The 27,891-nt window shown below is 36.3% G+C and overlaps 1 protein-coding gene and 1 long non-coding RNA gene across 13 annotated transcripts in view; both read right to left on the reverse strand.

Annotated features, from left to right (window-relative positions):
* Nucleotides 1-27,891, reverse strand: part of LOC105201229 (disks large 1 tumor suppressor protein) — a 393,240-nt gene that overhangs the window by 38,564 nt on the left and 326,785 nt on the right. The window lies entirely within an intron of this gene.
* On the reverse strand, nucleotides 862-27,436 carry LOC120358219. Its single transcript, XR_005575184.1, has 2 exons — nucleotides 23,437-27,436; nucleotides 862-5,159 (listed from the first exon to the last, which is right to left on the reverse strand). It is a non-coding gene; the product is annotated as an uncharacterized LOC120358219 (long non-coding RNA).

Raw genomic sequence — 27,891 nt, forward strand, 5'->3', positions numbered from 1 at the left:
TTTTTCAGAATACTTCTTTTAGAATAATAAATGTATTCTATCCATAATATATTTTTTCAGGTAAACCGCTTAATATTCAGTGAAGAAAAATTCTTGATATTTCGCAATGTCTTTTCATTTATTATTCTTCCGCTACAAACATATATAAATATCTATATCTTTTTAAAAATATATTATTTTCTTATCTTCAAAAGTTGCTTTATATTATTTATTACGTTCAAACTATTGTTTTAAATACTAAAGAATAGAATATACAAATTATAAACCCTGAAAAACTTGGGATTAAATTAGATTTTATCTTACAAGCAAATACGTAAAATAATTAGGTAAAGGATAAATAGCTCTAATATATGTATATTAATTGATATACTGACAACCGAGACAAGTGTCCAATACTCTAATATATTAGAGTATTAGAACATCCCTAGTGACACAGAGTTTTTCGTCCTGTAACGCATTCTCCACGTATGCAAATGACGGGAAGGATTGAAGGCATCCCAGGTCGGAAAGTCTCAAACTTCCGGCACTGTACACGCTACCCATTCTCGTCCACGCGGCGGGGAAGGAATTTAATTATTAGTTTCGCAGCTTAGTTCCACGCTGGTACCTATCCGCCTACCCACTACCTTCCTTCATGTATATGCATGCAAGATGTAACGCGATTTTCACGGCGTATCGCCGGAAGTGTCGCGACAACCACCTGCGTCCCTCGCCTGTCTCATTTTTCCCTGAATCTCTCATATATTTTGTATTGCAGAGTTACGCATAATAACTATATTAATATACCCTTAATTTGTTAATTGCGAAGTACGCAAGAGAAGAGAAGAATCACGAGCGTAATTTGGCTCTATCAAACTAATTTTCTAGAGTGCAGTCCAAAATAGAGAACGGAAACTTGTGATGTTTCATGATAAGCTTTTACAAATGATACTCCGTAGGTAATTATATTTTTACTTTGTAGGCAATCCAGGTTGTTTCCGACTAATTAAAAATTTTTTACTGTTTACTAGTCTTTCAAAGAGATCTAGAAAAATTTAGGTTAATTTTCAATATTTCTGCTACACATGGACTTATCCATGCTGCCACATTATCAAATAATTATTTTACTCAAATGTTAGGTTCCTTAATAAAAAAAAAAAAAAAAAAAAAAATTAAAATTTGAACAGTAAAATTTCAGAGTGAAATTGCGCTTGTGTCAACAAAAACCTAAATTGCCGATGAAATATTAAAACTACTCACTTTCGCATCTTTAAATACAAAATAAATACTACTTTTATCATTTGTATCATCAATTGATCCTAATCCATTTTAAGTTATCTAATAATTTTTCTGTAACATTAAATAGTTTGAACAAGTCACTGTAAAATATTACGCATCACAGCTTGTTTTAAAATTCAACATTTCTGAAATTAAAACTTAATCAGAGAGGAAAGAAAAGAATAGCGCTAGATCTCAAAAGACATAAATATCTATAAAAAAAGAGAGAGTAAAGGAAAGATGTATAACTAGGAGGATTTGATTTATCTTCTGAAGTATCAGAATTTTCCTTCTCTGTTACGTAGTTTGTCTAAAGGCATGTATACATTTGTATTAAAATAATTAATATAATCGATAATTAATATAAACGATAATGTGCTTAAAGACAGCAGTATGATCATTAATTTTGATCGCAAAATTATCCGCGAGACAATTATGTTCGTTAATATTGATGCCGTAAGCAGTATAAAATAATGTCTCTCCGCAAGTCTCTTCGATCGTGCTTAAAGACAACCACCGGCAAAGTTTAATAAAGCGGATCTCCCTTGGATGAAGCTGTATCCTTAGAGGGCGACAGTCGTAAATCTCGTAATGAGGTTCGTGAAGCGGCTTACGAGCATTTTTTTTCATTCCTGCGCGCACAGTCATTGGCCACAGTCTCGTAGAAATTTTCAGATCACTTTTTTTTGTCATGAGTTCGCTTAGTTCTTCGAACGCGAGCCGTCGGTTGATGAGTTTGTGCTGGGAATACGGGATCCCATTAATGAATATCAAATGATGCTTAAAGTTGAATTCGTTGAAAGACGAAAAAAGGCGAAATGTAGAGCAAAAATTTATTCAGAGTCCGCAATGGATGAAGCAGAAAATTGAAGAACCCCGTTAGTAGCAACAATCACAATAGAAAGCACCATAATATAGGTAACGAGAAAGTAATTGTATTTTAATGTAATGTATCGAGATAAGCGCAATTGTAACATAAACAATGAGAATTACCATCACAAACATCACCAATTAGTTTCATTTTAACATTGACAGTGTCGACGAAAGATGAATCTATACTTGGGATGTGTCGTTAGAGTAATTGTAATGTCGACTTTTTTCTCGGAGAATTACTGTGGAATTTTGATTATTACGAGGCACAATAAAATTCAGAATCACGCGAGAACATTTATAACGAGAACAAACGACCCGCTAGTTGCTGCAGACGGGTTTGCTTTTGAATAAGAATAAGTTCTCTTCAAGGAACGTTCGCCGTGAGTATTCTCCGTGGGCGCTTTCATGTTTTAATAGTCTCCGAGTACGCAATTCCGAAAGACGAAAGCACATAAGCTCTTTTGTAACAACGGCTTTTAATTGCTTTCCCGAAACGGGCCGTACTAGCAATTTCCTAAGCTTCCACATCAAGGCACGCTCCCTCGTTTATCGCGGTTACATGTTTTATTTATGCTCGTCTGCCTTTCCCTCATCTTTGTCTACGTTCTCGTGTAAACATTGTATATCTGTTTTTAATATTTAAGAAATATTTTGCGTGCTACCAAAACGAATTTATTTAATTTTCATTCGAAAAAGCAATTATTTGATTATATCAATTAGGCTCGCTCAAGTGATTACAATTGTTAAAAAAAAACATCGTTGTGTGCAAAATAACAGTTATGACACTCAGAAATATAAAAGCATCAATTAAATCTACCGATAGCAACAGATAACAGTCATCGCCCGATTAAATTAATTCAACTGTTGTTTGTTACTAGTTACTATTGTTTCGCTGCAACGTATCATGGGTGTTTGCCTAGGCGATTTGCAATTCCAAATGCTTCATTTTCGTATCTTTTAGCGAAATCTCGAGTCAGTAAACTAAATGCGATTAAACGCGATTGGTATTTGAGCAATGCCAAATACGGCATGTGTCAAATCGATACGGGACGCCCAGCATATCGATATAATTCTTACCTTCACCATTCACGCGACGGACGGTTTTCAATTTTACAGCGTTTAATTAAAATCGTGCTTTCCGATAAACCCGGCAAAAGATCGGATCACAGACGATAGCGCGAATGTTTTCCAATTTGGGATACCGGTGCGGAGGACGCGCTCTTTCAAATATTTCCATTTGCATGATCACGATTTTAATCGCGCCCGAGTTAAGCGAACTAGTCGATCGTGCGTGATAGTTATTGCTGGCCGCCAGTAATATTTATATAGGCATAACGTCACGCTCATTCGGTCGAACCTCCTCTCACGTCACGCAAACGTGATACATAAATTTCATAAATTTCCGCAATAAAATTCTCGCGTTACGTTCTGCCGTTACTAAAAAAAGAAAAGTACTTGCAGAGATTTCGGCGCGACAATTTAAAACTTTTCTCGTCCGCGCGAAGCCCATCCTTCCACCTTAGATCGCCGCCATTCACGCTCGGAGAACGATTGAAAAGTTGGCCGATCACTCGAACGACAGTGGTGACGGGAAAAAAAGACACGATAAAAAGACGAAGAGAGAGAGAGAAAAAGAAAGAAAGGGAAGAAAATAGCACGAAAAGCGAAGGGTTTGAAGAAGTTTCCGGGACGAAATGGCCCGCGGAAGGAATATTGCTTGTTCTGCGACTCGCACAAAGTCCTGACTAAGGAGGCACATGTCGAATGGGGGAAGCATTTTCTGGCAGAACCGTTTTTCCTCGACCGCAAATCTCGCCCGGACGCTTTTCGGGGGATTTTGCAGCGGTCGAGGCGCGCGGAGAAATTTCGCGAGAACTTTCACGCGGTGATCAAGAATGCATTTTCACGTGTCGGCCGGCGAGCCCAGGCAAATATTTCAGTTGCTTCGAGAATCAATGGTTTCTACAGCGCAAACATAGCCATAGAGAAACGCCGTCGCCATTTGGCGCTTTCCTTGTTTTTCTCACATTTCTATAATCCTGCGAAACTCACTTGACGTTTGACGAAATGTATTCGTACAGATTATACACTGCACTCAGAAACCAAGTTAACTTGACTGAATTTTTTAACTTGATCAAATTTCTTCAGCTTAAGTACATCATTATGTGCTTCAAGTTAAGTTAAATATATAAATTCTTGACCTGAAGGAATTTAAATGTCTTTGAACATTCATTAATTACTATAATATTATACATCGGAATTAATTTTAACTTAATTTTCAGTTCGTTACCACTCGATTGTCAAACTGTGTGTTAACGCAACTGGATGGATATCAGAGAGATAATTGTTTTTCGCTATGGAGACTAATTGTGAGATCCATGTTTTGTATTTGGTATACTAGGAATATCCTGAAACGTTTTCAGATAGCAAGTTTCTCACATATTACTATCAATTTGATAAAAGTGCATTGCCTGAGTTGCTATATATTTTAAAGTAAAGCGGCTTCCGATTTTACTTGTGATATTGTCGGTAATGTTTGTCATGAATAGCTGTGCGCAATTACTTATAACAAGTTATTGGAAATTTTATACTAAGCTCCGTACGTTGTTGTTTCTCAGTTGGCCGGGAAGTTTCCTTCCGCAACAACTGCGTTTTGACTCTCATAAGCCCTTTTTTATTGAATTATTAAATTGCATAAGTTCTTCTAATGTCTTTAAGCTTCCTTCCGATTGCCATTAATAGTAATTATTTCTCTTTTTGTGTCAAAGAATGCATAGTTACCTACATAGGTTCACTTTGGATTTGAAATAATGCTGGTAATTTTGAAAAAGAAACTTGCGCACTGAGTGCCACGCGAATACTCTCACTTAGCCCTTTGATTATTTATCCTCGAAGAAATTTAATCAAATTGAAAAATTTGGTCAAGTTGTTGGTTAATAACTTCTTTTTTCAGCATGCAGTAAGAGGAGCAAAAAAGACTTACCAAGAGGGTTTCACAATTGAGGTTAAAATTACTTCCAAACACTTACCTGAAACAAACAAATACACATCGAGATTAATTAAACCATTATAACATATATCATCCTTGTTTTTGAGTTCATATTTATTTTACGAGTCTTGCATTAATAATTGTTTCGTAAAAACGTTGATGAAATTATTTCTCTTTCATTTTCGACAAAGAGATTTAATTCAATCTTTAGTATTAATCTTCTGCTTGCAATAACAAATTTCAATTTTTGCATTTATTTATGCCAAACCATATTTCATCCGAAACCGTTTTGTTAAACTCGTATATTTTTCATCTTTTCGACGCTTTTGGGGAGAGAACAACACGGTATAACCCAGCGAGAAAATACGAAGCAGAACGCGTCACGCGGGTTGAGATAATGAACGTTTCGGTTCGGCGACATTCGCCGGTTTCATAGAATTAAAACAATCGGGGAATATCGGTAAAGGCAAACGCGATCGCCAGTCGCGCACGAGCGAGCCACATCAAAGGCTATCGGAAAAAGCGATTACATAGAACGCTCGTTTTTTAATTTTCTTTTTTGGCGGGCGCGCACAAATACAACACACATACGCACACACACGCGCGTACACACTCATTCGATACGGGCCGCTCGTTGAATCTCGCGTTTTCGTTTATCCCGCGCCGGTTCGACGAGCGTTACACGACGGAATTAAATACGCTCCTTTTTTTCTTCGCGTAGGGACGATTAATATCGGGGGTACACGCGCGCGGCCACGGATTCGCGTCACGTCGCGGCGAATTAATAATAATTTTATTCATTTCGTCTCTGCGGGCGCAGAGTCGTTGGTATGCAAATTAGGCTCGCAATTCCGTTCGTTACAAGTGCCGCGCGAGCGAGTGGGCGGCGTCACCGATTTTGAACTGTACGTGGCGAACATCATGAATGCGCGCGACCTACAACTATCCCGCACTTCGTTCCGTCGCGTCTCATGCCGATGTAATCGATCTCGATCTGGATATTCGTTCCCGGCGCGGCGTAAGCGTGACCGCGGTAGCCGTCAGTTTAGTTGAAATAATCCGTGGATGTGAAAACGAACTCCCATTAAATTAGCTTATTCGAAAGCGATTGAAATAAAATATTCTTCGGAAATAATGACAGGTATTTGTTCTCACGGTTTTACAGCAAATAATGGATACGTGACGGCTGTTAAATGAAATAATGGTAAAGCTCACAATCAGTAATAACGAATGTTTTCGATTGTAATGCTTGATTTTAGGAATAAAAGCATGAAGCCGTATATAGGAAAAAAAAAAAAAAATACTATTTGTATTAAAGAAACTTTGAATCTTTCACATGTATCTGTCAAATAGTCTCATGATAACAATTTTTTCGTTACAACTGGAGGTGTTGCCATCTTTCTTCAAAATATTTCCGTTTTCATAAAAAAATAAAAAAAATAAAAAAATAAAAAAAAATAAAAAATCAAATATTATCTTTCAAATATAAAATATATAATTTTAAAAGTTTACCGTAAATAGTCGCCTGTGAAATTAAATTGCTATCTACGTGGGAAGAATAAGAGCACATTGGTTAACTTTGATTAGAAGCTAGGAAACCGACGTTGACGTCGGCAAATGGCAAAAAGATGGTGGCTCTTTCTCCGATTTCTCAATCCAATTTAAGATTCAATCTCGAAAGTTTCGACGAGAAACAAACAGCTTTAGTAGGAAACGAGCTATGAGGCTACCGGGTGCTCAGTAAGTAATTAGCCCGCCTATAAAGGGACGACTAATTACAGATCCCGCAGGTTGCTGGCAAAGGAAAGTAAAAGCATATAAATGCGATATAATTCCTTAAACAAACCAACGATTTGACTAAAGAATTAATTCAACGAGCAAACAACTCCGCAAAGTTTGAAAGAATAAAGAAATTCGTCCTGCTTTGCTCTTCTGTCCTTTTTATTAATTTTGTCGTTTAATTTTCCATAATCTCATCATTAATATGAATGTCGCATTTCTAATTAAATCGCAATACGTGCGTGATCGGATCTATCTTGAATAATAAGCAGTCTCCATGGAATGGAGATACTATTGAAAATAAATGCCAATGAAATAAAAGCAAACGGACTGGATGCAATACTACAAATCTTTCTGATAATAACTCTGAATGAATATTCGTAAAATTTTACAAAGCAAGTAGCAGATCTGGTTACCAAACACTCATCCTTCAAATTCCGTTCAAGGTTCGTTCCTGGATTTTTCGATATGATATTCGCGAGCGCCAGTCGATTATAATTAAATTTGCCCACGCTGCACCCAATTATCTTTTGTTTGCATTTCCCGCTGTCGACTCTGGACGCCTCGGCCTTTTATAATTGTTTTAATTAGAAACACACCGAGTACCGACTTTAGTCCGGGGGATCGAATCGCACAATAAAAAGTTCTTTGAATCAGAAAGAAGGCATCAAAGACGAGAGGCTTTTTTTTTATTTGATTCTTTTAACGAATAAAAGAGCACCGTTTTGAACGAGCTTGTATTTACACAGAAATTATGTGATGAAATCTGAACAAGAAAATCAATCTGTTTTCCTTTGTCATTGTTCTCTTTCTCTCGATCACTAAATGCTAATGACAAAGACGGTCTTCAATTGCTGAAATCGTCGTCGTTCGAGAAACAACACTCCTTCCTTTTTACAAATTTTACGGATCGCAATTGCGGGTTGAATTTGTAAGCGCATTAAGAATGCATTTTCTTGACGCAACTACACTCACATAGTTATAAGAGATTATTGACGTCTGCAAAAAAAACTTTTAGAAACTTTGTGAGGGATATTCACATTTTTTATAAAAAAAGATGATCAGAGGAAATAAGACGGTGGTGAAATATCATTTCGTTCTTTTCTTTAAATATGTAACTCAGTAAATATTAGTGTTGCGCAATTCTTATCAACATCGGTAACCGTTAAGTTTACTTTTAACGGTTGTTCTTCGTAGAATTCAACGCGAATTATACGAAATATCATGGTAACTCATCACACATATCTCACGATCCCCGTCTTTCCTCTATAATAAACTGCATTGTTTTTTTTCATGCTCTTTCTTTCGCGTAGACCTTTCTTCAAATCAATAATAATCCTCAACGTTGTGCTTCTTGATCATTTTAATGCAAGATTATTAATGCAAGTAAATAATTACGCGGAAAATTTGTATTGAGTAAAACGTCTGGCTATATTTTTCAGCGCTCAATTTCGACGGCTTGCCAAAATCGGTACTTCAGCAACGAATTCAATTGCATCGCCGATGATTGGCTCGGTCGAGCGCAGTTTAATAAAAAGTACGAATCTCTTGAATGTCCAATTACGACAACGCATTCGTTACGAATTCCTCGTGAAAAGTGCACGCACATGATTTTCATGTCAAATCAATGAAATAACAAGAAACGAAACGATATATCTTGTATTTCAACAATAATAGTACTTTCGTGTATTTCTTCTAATGTAACCAGAAAGCGATAATACACACAGAGAAATAGTAATTTTAAAGCAATTACTTTTTTTTAGTTATTTTGCAATTAAGTAACGCGGGTTACTTTTAATAAAAAAAATGTATGATAACAGACTTAAAATACATTTGTCCACAAATTAAAAAAAAATTTATTATTATATACTCGAAAAAAAAAGAATTTATATTCTTTCGAGAAAATTATTATAAAATTCTATAGACAAAAATCCGAATAATAAGTAAATAGGATTTTTGCTTCAACTTAATATTCTTGATTAAAGTATTAAATTACTGAAATTCAAAATATGTTTTAAATGAATAATATTTACTTAAGTAATTTAGAGTAATTTTTTCTGTGTGCATAAACTTCTTTTTTCATGTAAACATTACTTGTTTTAAATAAATGGTTAATGTATTTTAAGACTGTTATCAGGAAAATATGGAGAATATTTTTCCGCATGAATATTAAGTATCTAGCATTAGTAAGACCGTTCTTTGTTTCCAGTTTTAGAATTCGTGTAATTTAGCGCGAAACGCTACGAAAAGTTATAAGGAACAATTGAATTTCAAATTGGAATCTTAGCATATAGTTAAGTCAATGTACAAATACAAAAATTCGCACGTTATAACGTAATTTTTACCTAGTACCAGATCTTATTCAAGTGGGAAATGTTTCCCAAGGAATAATCTGTTTCTGAAATATCACGCAGCATTTTTATAACGTCGAATCACAATGTTTCATTCGTATTACTGCTGCGACATCTTTCCCAACATGACTAACATAAGCGCGTTTATGCGAAGCTAGGTAACCGTACGCGAGATTTGCATTTGCGGACTTTCCTTTCTGCCTCGCGGATTCCGTATATGCAGGAGCCGGAATAACATCGCGACGATGTTAGCGAGATTATACTGGGTGTCCTCATATTTATTTGACCCGTTTATTCCAGAACAAAGACCGCGACGACGATTTGGCGAAGGTGGGGGGGAGGGGAGAAGGGACGGGGAAGGTAGAGATTTCGGAGCAAATACATACTATATATATAATTCCACTGAGTCGCCAACTGCGTTTCGATCGGTCGCGGTTGCCTCGAACAGGTGTTCGCGCACGCGAGCGTGTAAACGGCAGAAGTAGTCGAATCTGCTATCGAGTTTGCGTTTCGCACCGCTGCGCCGCCCGCTCGTCTCGATGTCGGGAAAATTGTCCGAGGTATTATTCAGTGTACACACATTGTCTAGATGATGGAATTCACGAGAGGTGGTCTCTCGACCGTTCTCAGGCATGTGCTTGGGAACACCGGCGAATTCCTCGTAAAATACGCACGCCATCGTCGCTGCGTTACGACGTTGGCTCTTAGGAAACGATGAGATTGCACTCGCGTTGTAACGCGCTCGATGTCAACCAAAGCGAGATCAGATTGGAACAAAGGTATCGAGAGAGGTTGCTTTAGGCAAAGTGCTTGTTGCAAAATACGTTGGATCGTTACGAATAAAATGTCGCAATTTTCGAATAAATGAAACGAAATGTTTATGCAAAAAGAATTTTTCTCTTTTCTTATAATTCTTCAGGGTACTCATCATGAATATTCCGTGTCCGACCGACTTCTATGCGTGAAAGTTTCTCGAGATTTCAGAGCTAATTAAATTACACTACATTTTATTTTTTTCCAAAATAAAATACAGCCATTTGTTCTAGAAACTTGAAAGTATGTTCACACGCATTTCTTTTTTTAACCACTTTACATAGATGAAAAAATGGACGTAATCGAGAAATCCGTGACAGTGCCAAAAAGTTATCCTTTTACACGCTATTAAGAGTTGAAACGTGTAATTACGAGAAATAAAAACTCTTCAACAATGGCGATGTATGTGTGACGTGCGTGTTAACGAAATCCAGAAACGAAAGTTACGCGAGCGGCTTCTGGTCCCGTGACTTTTCACGCAGTGTTTGTTTTAACTTCGGTACTACACGTCAAAACTTCACCGCGAAATAGGGCATTATTATGACAGGATGTGTCGCTATAAACCACAGGGGGCAATCTTCGCGTCGTCCAATTTCCCGCGGACAAACAACGCCGGCCCGTCCTCACCGCAAACATCACCGCCCATGCCGTTTCGCAAAACAATACGAGGGAAAGAACGGCGAAATATTCATCGTGGGGATTCAATCGATGGAAAATGGCAACATGACGTCACTACGTCGGAAACTTCGTTCGAGCATTTATAAAACGCATTATAGAGATAACGATCTTTGGTGCGCAATAATCCCCCGAAATGCGTTTTGCGAGCGTACTGTTATCGCTAATACCTGTCGAAAACGAAGCTCTTTGTAAAACGTCCTGGAACAAACGTTCTACATTATGATGCAAGAATGCTCCTGTCTATCGTTACGTCAAGAGGGACAGTTATTTTTGCGTTAAGAAAGTCATTCTTCGAGAAAAGAATCGTGAGGTGAATATTTGAACAGGCAAATAGCTTGTTGAAAATTCAAATTTATCGCGTACGAATTTGTGTTGATAATACAATTTAACAAAAAGATAACGACAGAGTGAGGACTAGTCATTTTCTCTAGTTTTTTAAATGCTGAATACGATTCGGATTTCTAAATAGCTCCGTCACAATGTTGAGAAATTTGCAGTTAAAATTGCAAAAAAAACTATTTGCACGTACTTTGTCATATTGTAATTATGATATGCGACAAAATGACTTAATTCATAGCTATTCCACAATAGATTCCAAATTGATTGCAAATTTCAACTACAAATATCTTATTAATTATAGTCGACAACAAAAATTCCGTTCGTGCGTTCACAATGTAATAATTAATTAATTATTAATTGTCAATTGTCAATCCATAAAATACATTGTACGATAAAACAGCGGTTTTCCGAGAATTATAGATCGGTACCAATTCATTAAAAGACTGTTTATTTATCTAAAAATTTACAATCTAGATAGGAAGAAACAGTGGATTTTGTTTGCAAATATGTTCCCACTTTTAAATAAACGTGGAACGTGATCAAACGACGATGCCACGGATATTTGTCGATTCAATAGTATCAACCGCGCCTAAAAAAATTCGTATAACGCGTTAAATTTACACACGCTTACGTTCTATGGTTATTTTACATTTATTTTCGTTCAATTTCTGTTGACTCGTTATTTTATACGATATACACAAGCTAGTACTATAGACTACATCTTTTTTATTAAAAGCAAAAGAAACCTTTCAACTAAATTATCTTGTGAGCTTTTATACGGTTAGTGAAAATTGCCGCAAAATTGGAAAACGTATTCAAGCGCATCCTCGACAAGTTTTAGAGGCACAGTTATTTTTCAGAATGTCTTTTGTGAGAAAATTCCAACATTTTAGTGATTTTAATGCAAATATATTTACGAAATCGTTTTAGCATTTCAAAGCGTACGAATATTATTTTTTCTTTGCATGATCTCAAGTAACTTAAAGGCGATAGAAAGATTTGTAATGGTGAAATCTCGGCAAACTTTAACTCGTTACTATAGATATAAGAACTAATTGAATAAGAATCCTTTTGTGGGCTATATCTGAGCAAAAAAACTATTGTCAAAGTTGCAAAATATTAATACATATGAAACAGTTGTGACCTGATCCATCGCGCGGTGTAAATTGTAGTTTTGTAGAGATTGCGGATGATTTAGTTGACGTATTTAACTGAACCAAACGGCATTATGTGTCGAAAGCTTTTGACTATAAAATGAACTACTAGAATAAAAACATCCGGTAAAAATTTACAAAATAACAACAAAAAAATCCAAGAAACAAAATACTTCTTCTTTGATAACATGTAAATAAATAGCAAGCAGTATAAAGTTGATTATAATTATTTTTGTAGAACGTTTAATGTTTTTTAATTAAAAAAGAAAAGAATATCTTGATGTACATGTTCGTAAAAGCACATATTTTCTCAGCGCAATGAGTTAAATTGCAGCAATTTTGTATGTTAATATTACCTATAAATAGCTTACAAAAAATTTCATATTTACTTCATTTCTATTTCTACATTAACGAGTCAAAGTTTGCCGAATTTTTCGTCATTACACGAATCTTTCTACCCTCCTTAAGAAATTAAATATGTAGTTATGCAGGAAACTATTAAACAGAACAGCTTAATGATATGCGCGAGTAGCTATGATGTACGAGGAAAATGTATAACTGACGAAAGGTTAAATCGACGACGCGTAAAGATATTTATGACGTAATTGCAGGGAGTGTACGCGCGTGGGAAGGAACGATTTTAGTGACCCAGTTTGCAACTGCAACCGCCACCGCCACCGCCACCGCTGCAGCATCCTTGGCTGCGGATGCGAACTTTTTGCCCGTTCGGAGCAAGCGCGCGGTAGGTGAAGGTCAAGGTCGAAAAGTACGTAAATCCTGGGACCGGACCGAGTATTTCTCGAAAGAAGGAAGGAAGGAAGGAAGCGACGGAAAACGAAATGAGCGAAGCGTGCCTTTCTGGGTCGAGAGAACAGTAGTTGGGATCGTATCGAAAGAACGATTACCGCCGGATGGAGCGAGTACTGGTAAAGCATGCCGCTCCTTCAGCAAACGCGAGAAAAGCACACCGGAAAATGACGAAATGATACCCCTGTGGAATTTATTTCACGCCGCGTGCTTCAATGCAAAAGGCATTACGTGAAGGACGTGAAGTATATATAGCCTGCACGATCAACGGAATACTGAAGTCTGAATGAGTAAAATATGGAGTTGTAGTGGATCTTCTCTTTAATGTGAAATTTTCTATCTTTATAATAGAAATAATTTCAAGATATTTTTATAACAAAATATTTTACACGAACATTTTAAATATTTCTTAGGTCGAGTGTCCACAGTAATGTTATATTACCATTTTATAACTATTTTTGTATAAAATATTTTTTTTAAATAAAATTTTTTGTCTCTTTTTGTTTCTTCTCTGTTCTTTGTTTCCATTTATATAAATTTAATTATACTAAAAAGTTTGTTTTTCTTAAAGAAATGAATGTTGCAATTATTTCCATACGCGCGAACGTAGCGACGTTTTCATTATTATTTTAGCAATGTTTTTTTTTATTTTCATCGTTTAAAAAAATCTCTCTTTAATACAATCAAATATATATTTAGCCTTGGCTAAAATTACAAGGCACCTTATAGATATTTTTTAATATTTTTAACTGAAAGGATTCAAATAGAAATTAAAATGTGAATTATCTTTCGTTTCAAGAACTCTTTAATTTTATGCCAGTAATCAATTTGAAATAATACAGATAAGAAAATTTCAGATAAATGAAAAAGATATAGGCGCCATATAATTTTGACCAAAGCTGTGTAAATAGATATAAATAAATACGCATACATATTTTATCTTTCTAACGGCAAGTAATAAAATGGAAAGATAGAATCCGGAGACCGTAGCTCGAAGGCCCGAAGATTCGTGACAAAAAACACTAACACGGCGATCGCGTGCATGCATTCATATCGCGTATGAAAGCCATCCAATTAGCGATACGGTGAAATTATGGCGTTAATGTCGCGGCAACGAAGATAAGAGCTTCGATTGTTGCGCAATTTTCGCATCACCGGCGTGCTTTTCTAGCTTTCCAGATTGGTCGAGGTTTTCACCTCGTAGCCGGGTCACTATCGGATGCAAAATATGACGACCCGCGGGCGAAAACGAGTCGCAGCTGCGTCCGCGAAGATCGTTCGACACCACACAAAGGCAACGGTAAAGAAACTGCTCTCTACTGCGGATACATGTACCTTTGGGAAAACAGCGTTTTCACTTCTCGCCGATAACACCCGCATATGATATCGACTTCCGCAAATGCTTCTGAATACGGTACTGCATATGAGATGGCAAGTCGCCCATTCGATAACATACCGATATTATACATTTATTCCGTAACATCAGTTCGCTTCTTGCTGTCATTTATTATCTCTTTGCATCGCTCTATTGGTTTTCCGCTATGCTGTTAAATACGAATAAGATTCGTCTATTTAAAAGTTCATAATGTTACGAAATTTTTGGATACAAAATCGAATCTTAGAAATATCAATTATTTTAAGTGCTTTGCTTGTAAATACAAGTACTTTTGTAATTAGCTAAATAATTTCAGAAAGAATCTTCTTCTGTTTCAGAAAGAATACAAGTTCTCTATGTGTATGCGATCAAGGAAACGTGTCCAGATAGCGCATAAATCAGAATACAACGAGGAAAAAAAACCAGTTGGCAGTGTGCCCAAAAAGTGAATCCCGATATCGGGCGTATATGTCACGAGCACGAAAGCTTCGCTTTTTTTTTCGCGGGTTATCACTGATTTTTTTTCTTTGATAGGTGGTCGCCGAAGCACAATGAACTGTCCAAACTGTCCCGGCTCTCTTGTTTTTTACGACCGAACGAAATGAGAAATTTATGCGTTTTACACCAAAACAGACAAGTCTCTGGTGACACTTTTAAAAAAAGCGAGATTCTCGTTTATCTGTGAAAATACAGCTGCCGCGTGCGAAACGCGCGCATCGCAAACTTCGTGAAATATGCAAACGTGAAATAATAAATTCACCCTTAAAAACGATATGTAAAGTCAAACCTAATATCATTATCGCTTGCTTTTCATGATACTCTCCTATAATATACTATGCTTCGTATCGTGAGAGATAGTCATCGTGGAGATAGCGTAATTTGACACGTTAAAATGTTGAAAGCACAAGCAATATTGTGTAATTTTATTCGTTATTTTCCCCCAAAAAAAACAGTAGATTTGTTTCGAATAATATGAAAAATTAGCATTTTTAAATATTTATTTTAATTGTACATATATAAAAATTCTATATTATAAAAATTGCAATGTGGCTGCTCATGGATAATATAACTTTATTAAAATTTAAAAAATAAATAAAACACTACTAATAATTATAGAAAAATTGTCCAAAAAATAAAAACAGAAAATCTCAAGAAGCAATGTAAAAACAAAAAAAAATAATTGATTAACATAATTAAATAACAAAAAGTTTATATAAAAAACTCAGTCCACAAAAAATTAAAAATATAATATCTGCTTTACGTATTGCATAATGTGCATCGGAAAGTTGTAATTATATCTTTAAAAATACATACTGTAATATATTCACATTAATAACATAATTTTTTAAAATATTAATAAATTCACCGTGCACCGTGAAAATAAATAGCGCATGCATTGCTGTGTTCTAGTTTCATAAATTCTTCCGGCTTGTCATTTGCATAACGCGAGAGAAAATCATAACGGGGAAGGTTCTGCAAGTTACGGACGACTCTTGCTGTCGCTTTGGCAGATTTTGACAGACATAACATTATTATATTTCTAAAATACTTTAAACTAATTTATTACCAAATTATTTTTACCATTGAAAAATGCGGCGCACCATGTAATCTTTTTGTGAAATTTATACGGAATAAGCTGGATTCGCGCACGCGCAATATGTATGCGGCTTCAAATCATTTCACAATCGGTATATCATCGTGATATTTTATATTATGATAACTGACGTATCCGTATGCAAACATCCGAAGGAAACGGCCATGGAACGTCATGATCTTACTAACGAGTTGTGAATCAGTGACATAATACATAGCTCTGCAAGGCCAATTCTAAGCTGTATAATTAACTCTTGACTTTGTGTTAATTGCGCGCATTTTTCTCCGCTAGCCACTGCATACTCACGATGAATATGAAATTATTTGCAGAGCGCAAGTCGACAAATCATCATTAACTATCATGATCGATAAATGGAATGCGGTACGTCCGGACAGAAATAATTTATTTCCTGCGGGCTAATTAATCCTTAACCCGCATAGTCAATCTGTTGATGCTAGTTAAATCATTCTTTTTTATTTCTACTGTTAAACGTTATTCACAAGCAATCTTGTATTACCTTGTAATAGTATCTTTGATAGAACATTACGAGTGTTAATAAAGATGCTTCTCTTTATTCTCGCAAGAATAGATATTCAAAGAATGGTATTCGTGTCACGAATTAAGAATTCGGTATTATTATAGCGGGGCATGACAAACCTAACTTCCATACTATAAAACATAATGTTATTTTCATAACTATTTCATAATAAAAAAATTTTTAAAGAATTTTGATAAATCAGTTTAAGAAATTTATTTAACTTTGAAAAAGTATTCTTAAAATTTTACGTTATTACAATTTAAACTGATTAATTGAGGTTGAAAACTCTGTCTTAATAATCGCTGTATATTTTTACCCTAATAATGCCGGCTTAAATTTCCTATTCAGTTTATGAAATATAAAAAATATAAATTTTACATTATACAGAGTGTTTTCGAAATAGCTGACTTAAAAATATATTTCTACTCACTGTGAATAAATTAAAAATTAAATATGTAAAAAGTATAATAGATCCAGAAAAGGTTCCTTTCCAAGTTATAAACACTTTTTATTTACAACGGACTTGGAGTATTTTATTAGAAATTGCTAGAAATGATTCTTTCGCATTAATACAAGCCTTGCATCGACGTCAGATAGATTGTCGAAGTTAAACAATTCTTGAAATATTTTATATTTTGTAACACAAATTGACGATGTTGCAGTAATAGTTCCATAGTAGCAACAAAAGTATTATAAACGAGAGACTTGAGATGCCCTCATTAATAAAAGTCCAAGAAGTTTCAAATCAGAACACACCATACAATTGATTCTCATTTATCGTTCCATAGATCCATACAATTATTAAAAAACTTTTCTGTAAACAAAAGGTATTTATAGCTTGGAAAGGAAGCGTTTTTGGACTCACGTTTTTATTTTTTTCATCCTTACAGTAAAAAGAATATACTCGTAAAGTGTAGCCATGCATTTCTGAAACACTTAGCATAACTGCTGTATGAAATAAATATATACAGGTTAAAAATGCATGTATACACACACACACACACACACACACACACACACACACACACACACACACACACACACACACACACAGAATGTATACTAAAAATAGCTTTCTGGTATTTTAAAGTCATAGATAAGTAAATCGCCTGCGGTTTCGAACCACAGGTACGCCCCGAAGCACGCCACGCCGTAGCTCGCTCACCCGAAATCGGAATAAATCACATTATTGTCGATGGGATTTATTTTTAGCATTGGTGATGCACAGGAGGAACAGGCAGGCGAGCGGGCAGGCAGGTACGCGCCGCTGCATCTCCCGATTCCGCCGTCGATTGTATCGCGCGACGGAGTGCGCGCTCGCGTGCATTCACAATGCAACACGCACGGCCGACGCGGATACCGGTTGCTGGAAAATATACTGCGATCGGACGAGCGGAACGGGCGCGGAAGGCACGAAAGAGGCGAGCGCGGCAGCAGGGTCGTGAAAACTGTCGATGCGGAACGACACTGCCAAGGCAAATAATTGCCTCGCGATCGCTATCGACAGCGAGAAGCTGCACGACGGATCCCTCTCTTGACGGATATATTTTCCCTCCCGCGAATTATTCTAGAATTTCTAGAACAAAATTCCAAATTATGTGTTGCGAACAATGAATTTAACAGACTCGGTCATGAAATATAAATTAGGCTGCACTTTGCAGCCTAATCGTGCGTTTGCCATGTATAATATATCTATAAATATGTTAATACGATGATCAATTCACCTGCGGTAACCGAATAAGGTTCACGCAGACGACCGCATCGCCGAATGCATTTATACTTTGAATTCGCGACAATGCACACGCAGCGAGGAATAACGATCGATTACACGTACCTTATAATACTGCGTTACACAATACTGCGTTACACACACCGATTCGTCGTCACACATTAACACGGATAACGAGATCGAACGTTTCTTGCAGGACCTTCTCCCGATCCAGTACGTCAAGTTACGAGCACGTGACGCGGCAATCATCTTCTCATACGTTGTCACGCGCGTGTATCGCGACGACGGCGTGGTAGTTATCTTTCGCTCGGTAGTCAGCGCAGCACGTTACACTCAGGATACACATCCTTATCGCGTATGCTTCGCGAGCGAGAGTCGCGAGCGAGGTCTACGATCGTTATCACAATAATTCACTTTGCGCTACTTGCACACACACACACACATACACAGAGAGAGAGAGAGAGAGAGGTAAACTAATCGGGTTACCCCTCGCCGCAATACGTGTGTCTTTTACGCACTCGCTTGACAAATCTGTCGACGACGCACTGCGGAAGACGCGGAATAAGCACGTCGATCCCGTAGACGCACGACGTAAGAGCGTATCGTGAAAAGTGTCGAGGTGGCCTCGAGGCCGACGAGGAGAAGACCCTTCCTTTCCACCGCATCGACCACGCCGCCGTTTTCTGACTCACGATTCTGACACGATAGCATGACCGAAGAGGAGTGGAGAGAAGAGGAGAACGAGCCGTTCGATTACGAATGCAACGCGCGCGGAAGATACTACGTTTGTCTTCATCGATGACTTCCTTTCCTGAGATCCCGCGACCGGTTAATGCATTTCCGCCCGAATACGCTTCGGTAACGCCGAGATTTTACAGCGAGAATTTAGTTCGGTAAGAAAAAGGAGGAATCGTATCGTCAAAAAATTTGATGACGTGTCGAGGTACGACGACGTATCTCTTGCGTCATCGAACTCAAATTCCTCACTTCCCGCGATCAAAATCTCCTAAAAGATACTGCGTCTATTTAAAGAATTGAAGAATTCTTTATGGATCAAAAATGTGTCTCCAAAACAAGAATACTTTTCAAATTATAAACGATTAAAACTGACCAATTATAGCGTTTAAAATTCGCGTGCTCAAGCATGATACATCGCACAGGAATAAAGGTGCCATTATACGTTAACTCATTTTCTAAATATTAACATAATTTTGCTTATAACGATAAGATCACTTTTAAACTTCGTTTTGCTCACCTATGATTATTTAATTTAAATTACGTATAAGGATTAATGTCAGCCTACAATATTACGGAATGTCGTGCCATGTATAAATCGAACTGTCAAAACTGTCAAATGAAGTACACGAGAAAAGTCACTCACCTACTCATGACATACTTCATTTAACAGTTTTGACAGTTCAATTTATGTTATAGTACGATATTCTGTAATATTAATAAGCTGATATTAATCCTTATGTATCATTTAAATTAAATAAATACAAATGAGCAATACAAAGCTTAAAAGTGATCTCATCGTTACATGCACAATTATGTTAATATTTATAAAGTGAGTCAATATTCTGGAGCACCTTCACTGTACGATGTACCATGCGTGAATGCGCGAATTTTAATCGTAACAATTAATCAACTATTATCGCATATAATTTTAATTTAAAACTGTTATAGTCTCGAAATTCTCGTATTAAAATTTTTTTATACTCATTTTTTATACTCATATATATGTATATAATATAGTGAATGCAAAGAGATATTTCTTAACTCTCCGCCGAGCACGTACGATCTCACAGATTCATGGTAAACATATTTACGATGAATTAAAGACTTGGATATTTCAAAATATGTTTACCATGAATCTGAGTTACATGCGCCCAACGGAGAGTTAAAACTTTACTTTTAGAAAATAAACATTAATTAGCACAATTTATTAACAAATACATATCGTTCATTAGCTATAACTCAGAATGTGTTTTTTTTTCCTGTCTGCACAAAGAGAATTTTAATAAAAATTCAATACATTGAATGAAAAGCTAGAAATACTTTTATTCCTCTATAATCAGACTAAATTATTACACGTAAAGCGGATTTAAAAATAATACTACAAAATTTTTATGTTTAAAAAATTCAAACTGAAAAATTTTGTTTTTTGAATTATGTATGTTGCAGCAAACGAGCAATATAAAATTTTTCAGTTTAAATGTTGAATCATTAAAATAAATATGCATAATCTATTATATTCGTTATTAACATTTTGCGGTTCTCATACATTTTACCTTATTGCACTATAAACTAACTGAAACAAACTACGGCCGCAATATGAAATGAGCCGCATTTTTCATCGTAAACACACATGCGGATACAAAACGTACATAACTATTAAAATTAAAATATTCTATTTTGTTTTTGATAAAGTATTCAATATTCTTACACGCAGCGACACCGCGCTGTCAATAAACCATAAATGTCGAAATTCGATGATACGTTGATGGATCGCAACGTGTTAATAAATTGTTAATATTTATTTTCTCTAAAAGTAAATTTTTAAAAAATAATCCTTGTACGAATACTTTTTACACTCACTGTATGTATTTATATATCAAAATTTGTATCATCATTGTGTATTGTGAAGATGATAGCAATCAAATTATGCTGAAAAAATATCTATGACAACAATATAATATAAGAATAAAAATAAATAAAAATAAACTCCTATTATGAGAAATAAAATCATTAATAACAATTAGTCTAGATATAGATGACTGCTATAGCGCAGCTTAGATTCATCAAGAACGGCTCGGGAATCTGTTCCGTCTGTCCGTCAATTTCTCGCGCGGAATTTATTTTTACTTTAGAGGTATCAGAAGAAAATTGCGAAGGTTAACGACGGTCTCGCAATTAGAAGAGGATCGATCCGGTGCGACGGCCGCACAAGATTGAGGACTTTCTACTCCGTCTCCGTTATAGCGTAACGGTATCGTGGTACTCTGCTGTACTATCGGCCACTGTACCGGCCTTATATACGTGCATGCATACGTATATCGATAGCGACAGGATGTCGGTAACCGCAAATGACGGCGACGACGAGGACGACGACAGCAAGACGCGATTTCTAACGCGAGGTGCAAACGGTAAAGCACGTATAATATGGCATTCCGACACGTCTCTTGAGAAACGCCTAACGAAGGCACGTACCTGCTTGATTTCCCTCTACGGCTGTAGTATTGTTCTCTATGTATACTTATATATACATATACAGAATGCCTTGAAAGAGATATTATTGCCGAAAAGAGAACAATATGAAAAAATAAAATTTTTACACAAAAAAATTATACTTAAAAAAAATAATTCTACAAGTTAAAAAACTAACAATTTTTTTTAAAGATGGAATAAACTTGCAATGCCATACATTATCAAATTAGACAGTGATTATTAGATATAAATGAAAAAAAAATTTTTTATTTAGTAGAACGATGAGAAGAAAATTACAAAAAAATATTTCGTACGAAAGAAGATGTACGAAATATCAAGATCGCTTTTACTTTTCCTTCAATATTGTGCCTATTTATATTTTGACAATCGCCAAATTTGTTGTATAATGCAAAATTTATCAAAATTATTCAAGTTTAAAAAAATAGTATTAATTATCAAAGTCACTCTCAGAAAAAATTGTATTGCGGCTGTAAACTGTACACTGAAATGTGAAATTATTTCAGATAATTATATTTGAAAACTTAAATACAGCTTGCTTCAACTTATAACTCGTCACGGTTGTTTTTTTTTTACAATACGTGTAATTATTTTAAAACGAGTTATTTTTAACCATTTTTTTCTTTCCTTTTTCAGATGCATTCAAATAAACATAAATATCAATAATTAACTTTTTTCCCAAAAAAAAAGAAAAAAAAGAAAGAGCAAGAAGGTCAATATTTGGCAAGTATTTGCGAGTGCTTGTCATTTTCCATACATCGCAAGCATGTTTCGTAAAAATTCGATAAAACGAGTTGTGCAACGCAGCATTTTTGGATTGACGTTTTCGTGAGGAATTTATCGCAACCACTCAAGGATTATAAAGTGATTTATCGATAACTTGCGAAAAATATACCGCAGCGAGTAAAGTATAAACGAGTAAATTTTGCACTAAATTGTATCGAATATATTTGCCTTCCCATCTGTTTATTAAATATATTTATACAAATTTTATTTCCGTGCAAATCTTATTATCTCAGTTTAAATCCATATATAATTATATACATGCAAATAGTTAATACGTAACAGTAAAGAAATTCAATTAATTTTCTCTTTCCCATTTATTATAATATTATACTAAAAATTACATTAACATTTATATCTTTCGGTATTGTTAAAATATTGTTATAGCTTGATTTCACGTTATTTTACTGAAATTTCCTTTTGCATCGTTGGAATGTGAAAATTTATGCCATTCTCACCGAGAATACGTGATTTCATCGAATGAGTCATTAACGGATATTCGGAATGTCGGTCTTCGTTAATGACTATTCGACGTACTCTCGTCCTATCATCGAATTATGATACTATGAGATTTCGATTATTCCATGAATTCAGTTTTAAGCTACTTTCCTCTAAGCGCATTACTTTTAATATCTCATTGAATAACATTTATTTTTTACTGTGCCAAAAGTTGAGCTTATTACCTTTGAATTTTAATTATATTTGAAGTGAATTTTCAATATATTTACTATAACTTAATAAATCGCGTTTAAACGAAATTATATCTAATTTAATTTAATTTCAAGAATCGTTTTCCATTTCGCCTGAATACATCACGAACAGACACGGATTTGCGGGAGTTACAGTGAATCAGTAAACGAGTGAGTCATCCGTAGATTATTAGTAAGCTTGATGGAAATCGTTATTCGTCATAATTCTCCCGATAAAGTTCCATGTGATTTTCGTATTTAAATATTTATAAATTTTATATCCGATGAAATATTTATATATCATCCATGTATCGCTTACAAATCGCGTGGGAATCGCGAAAAATTTATACGTGAATCAGATTCAGTTTACTCAAGATTTAATTAGTGGAATATCTCACGTGTTAAAATAAAGAAATTAATATAAGAGAGAGAAAGAGATATCGCGTTTGATGTGAACTCTTACTTCAGAAAAATGATAGAAATCCGGAAAATCGTACGTAAAACATAATAGTTGAGAAGCCGGTGATGCTGACGCGAAATGCTGGCTAGAGGAACGCAACGAGACGGCGTTTGTTAGATGGTCGGCGCTTTGAAGCTTATTGTTCACCACTGGAGCACCTCGCCTATCGCGGTATCGCGCGTCCCAGAAGCGCTCCCGATCTCCGTATGCACTTGGTGACACAGTTCGGCACAATGGCGCGCGCATTAATCGCATAACTGGCGGCGTGGTTGTGCAACCGTCCTTCCCACATTGTTACCCGCGAATGCACGTAGGCACGCACGAACGTAAACGCGCCCGCATCGGGAGATGCGATCGCTCTGACATAACGATCTGTCGTCTTGCCGATCTGCGCCGCAACTTCGTTGCCGCGTTACGCTAATGATTTACGCTCGCGCGCGAGAATTATGACATTTCGTCGGTCGCATTACGTAAATTTGCAACGTCACGCGATTGATACGTCGTTACAATACTGTCATTCTGCCTCGCGATAATTCATACCGCGTAATCCGCCACAAAGGATTTCTATCTGTCAAAGGGGAATAGATTGGTAGCTCAGTTTACATGTTTATACGCATTTACTATATATATTCATCGTAATCGCAATTAGCGAGCGTAAAGAAGATTAAAAAAAAAAAATTGTCGATAAGACGGCAAAGTATTAGTAATGTGTAAAGAAACGTAAGCCTCACCGATTATAAAAATTAATTGTAATTTACTTTTAAATTCCTCAAAACACGCCAATGGACTTACGGACTTGTTTCATTTGCTTTGATTATTTTATCTCGATTCTAGATCTTATACAAAGCGCCTTAAGCGCTATCCGCTGGTCTGATGGTTTTCATACATCGATTTATCCATCAATCTACTGTCCATCGTTGTTTCGCAATCGCGTCTTTAACCACGATGAAACACGCGCGCGGGAGATTCATCATCTCCAGGTAAACTTCACCGACACTCACGTTCCGCACGAGCGGGAGAAGCCTCGCTGTATCCCCGCTACAATCACCGCAAGATTGACAAATCTGGACTTAGAGTTTACCGAGTCGATTAATTCGCTAACATACCGAGCGGCCGCCGCCGCCAGCAACTAACAACAGATATTATTCAACGGCTAGTAACTGGATCACCGAACATTCGCCAAATCTCCACGACTGCCATGTCCCGCGAGTTTCGAGACCGGCAAGGGATACGTACACAGTACGTATGGGAGGTAAATAGGATAGGCCCGCCGACTGTCGCTTCCAACGGATACCGAAAACGTCGCAAACTTGCCTAATGAACGTACAAGGTTCGCCGGCCAAGAGAGCGACTTGAGAAGTGTTGGCTTAACACGCGCTTTCGAGTGGAATCCGTCGCCAGATTTCGCCAACTTAGCTTCGGTCTCCCGACAGCGTCCTCAAAAGGATCTTTTGAGCACCGCAACAAACTCGCCTAACGCAATTCCGCGCTCGCCTGGACGTACTGTAATTTCTCAAGCCGCGTGCTGGCAGGACGTGAGCTACCGCTAGATATTAGAGGCTTTGTGTGACAGCGCGTTTTGGTCGTGGTAAACGTGAATTACGAGGCGTAGAGGCGTGAACATTACTGTGACATTTAACTGGTGAGATACCGGAAAGAGAACCGTTTTCGACCAGTTACTCTCTCTGCGATAAAAAATAATCTTACCGTGCCTTATCAATTTGGGATTGGATGATAAAAACAGAGAAGATTCGTTACACGCTATTAAAAATGTCATGAAATTCATGTATTTTTAAGTTACACATTAGATTTAATGTATACTACATTGAATTTTATCTATTATACATTAATGTATCCATAACTGAAAAACATGTGTATAAAATTTAATGCACTTTTGACAACATTAGATTTACATTAAATGTTTTTAATAAACCTGCCTGAAATTTGCTTCAGGTACAATATTATCCATTTCATTAAATTCTGTTGCCGATTTTCAACAGTGTTAGACGTATGAAATAAAATTATTCCGCGACAAAATAATTCTGTGAGTATTAAAAGAGTAACAAATAATAAAATCAATCCGTGATCAATCTCGAATTTCGATATATTGTCCTGTAAATCGATATCTAATCGTAGATTAAAGTGGAAACGTAATTCAACTTTTCGAGAAAAATAATGAAGAAAAAAAAAAACATTTTTGTTATTTTTCGAATGAAGAAAATATTTTTAGAAGAAGTATTTCTTAAATTCTACATCGAGAAAGTTAATCCATCACAATTCTTGTTTAACTTTTTGGATTAAACCGTTTCGGTCACATTCCAGAAAATACGAGTGAAAAGTTTGTCTAATGATAACGATAAGTTTGTGTAATGATAACAGAGAGAAGGCTAATGAAAACGTCTAGATAGATGGAAGAACAATAGCAAAATCTTCACTCATCTCAAATTACAGGAAGGACAGTCGAATCCAAGTTCATTTCAGGCATCTTCAAGGTAAGAACAACGGTGGATCGAGCGATTGATGTACAACATTATTCGAATATCGTAACGATTCGACCCCGATGTCCCACGAAAAATCATTAATCACGTTTCTTAGAGCCTCAAAGAGCAAGGGTCAGATTATCTCGCCCCAATTTCATTGCGGAGCGCGACAGCGGGACGCTTTTGATTAATTCGCAATGTCCACACTTCGCGACGAAGGGGTAAGCTATTAATAACGCCGACCACTTGTTTTCGCTCGAAGCTTTCACGGCGTATGTGTGTGTATGTGTGTGTGTGGGCGCAACTGCGTCCGCATCTACGTGTGTACGTGTTCCCGGAAAAAGGATGGAGGACTTCCGGATTAGTCGTACGCCTCGTCGGAAGATTTAATTGCGAGCTTTCCGCGAAACTGACGGGTCTCTCATCCAGCCCCGGAGAGGAGGCGCAAAAAAGAAATAATATGACAGTCCTAACGAAGATCAGTCTCGGTGGGGTTAACAGCCGAGTGATGCGCGGGAAGATGTTACATGATAGGTGAAATGGGAAGATAAATGAACTAATTTTTGTTCTCGAGAGGTTGATAGCACGGAGAGGTTCGAGAAATATATAAAAAGCAGAGGACTATAATAAATGATAAATTGCGTGCATGGAAATCTAAAATTTGAAGATTGGAATTCAACTAACAGTATATTCTGGATGTAATTGCCATTATATTGCACGATTATTAATTATGACGGATTATCAATATTGTACTGTGCTTTATTTGTTCCTGCGTATCAATCCCGTAATCCGCTAGTTTTATATATTGAATCATACAAATTGATAATAACTGTTCCTCATTAGTATTCTCGGATTAAATATCTATAATTCAAATAATAATTTACTTTAATGAGTTATTTTATATGTATAATCATTAATCCCTTAACCTTCTGATGTGCGACCCCTCGACATCATGTTATATGCTGCCATAATTTTTTTTTTAGAAATACAACCTTTTTTTAAGGATGCTAATTTATTGAGAATTCACTTCATTTATTTTTCGGCTATATAATGTTTAGATAAAAAATCAAAATTTAATTATGTTAGATATTAGTAATCATTAAAAAATCGTAAAAAAAAAAGAAATTATTATACATTTACAAAAACATCGTGTAAAGGTAAAGAAAAAAATAATTTGTGTAAGATCCTCTAATCTCTCAAACAAAATTTCCAAGATAAATGCAAAATAAATTGGAGTTTCCTATTGCTCCATCAGAATTTCGATGATAGGGAGGAGAAGGACGGAAGCGGGAAGCATCGAAGGATTGCGGAACAGCTTTCGGGCTCGTACAAGTTTAATTGGTTCCCGGAATCCATTTTGCTTGGTTTTTAGTCCCGCGATGACACATTTCATTTTACTTTGGAACCCTATCTGTCCCTATCGCCGCTCTGTCTTCGGCTGATATCGAGTTTTAAGATCGACTTCGCTGCGGGCGACGGATGTCGAATCTGTTCGCGCAACTTTACGAAAAGCACCTTGCGCGTCACGCCCTTGCGCGTCACGCGAAATTAATGCAAAAATTTTCCTCGACGCACGATGCGACAGCGCAAGTTTGAACTGGAAAATTTTCAATCCCGCAGCTTTCATCACGAAAGCATCTGCATTTCCTCACGATACGTCTCTAGATCTCCCGTCTTGCGAGGCGTCGATAACGTTTTTAGCTGTAGCATCGCTTCTCTACTTTCATGTTTCCGACACAACTTCCGGTTGGTTAATGAAATATCCGGACTACTCAACGTTACGATAACCCATTACCTCTGACTCTGCTAGCAAGAAGCGTTACACACGCTATAAATTTTATGTTATCGAAAAGCTTCTTCACATGAATATATCATTTACAAAAATATATTTTACTAACTCTGTAGCTAATCATAATGGCCCATATTCTCAACTCACATTCATCAATAAATTTTTATTAATAAATATGTAGTTTACACG

This window comes from Solenopsis invicta, chromosome 1, assembly GCF_016802725.1.
Source record: "Solenopsis invicta isolate M01_SB chromosome 1, UNIL_Sinv_3.0, whole genome shotgun sequence".
Lineage (NCBI taxonomy): Eukaryota > Metazoa > Arthropoda > Insecta > Hymenoptera > Formicidae > Solenopsis > Solenopsis invicta.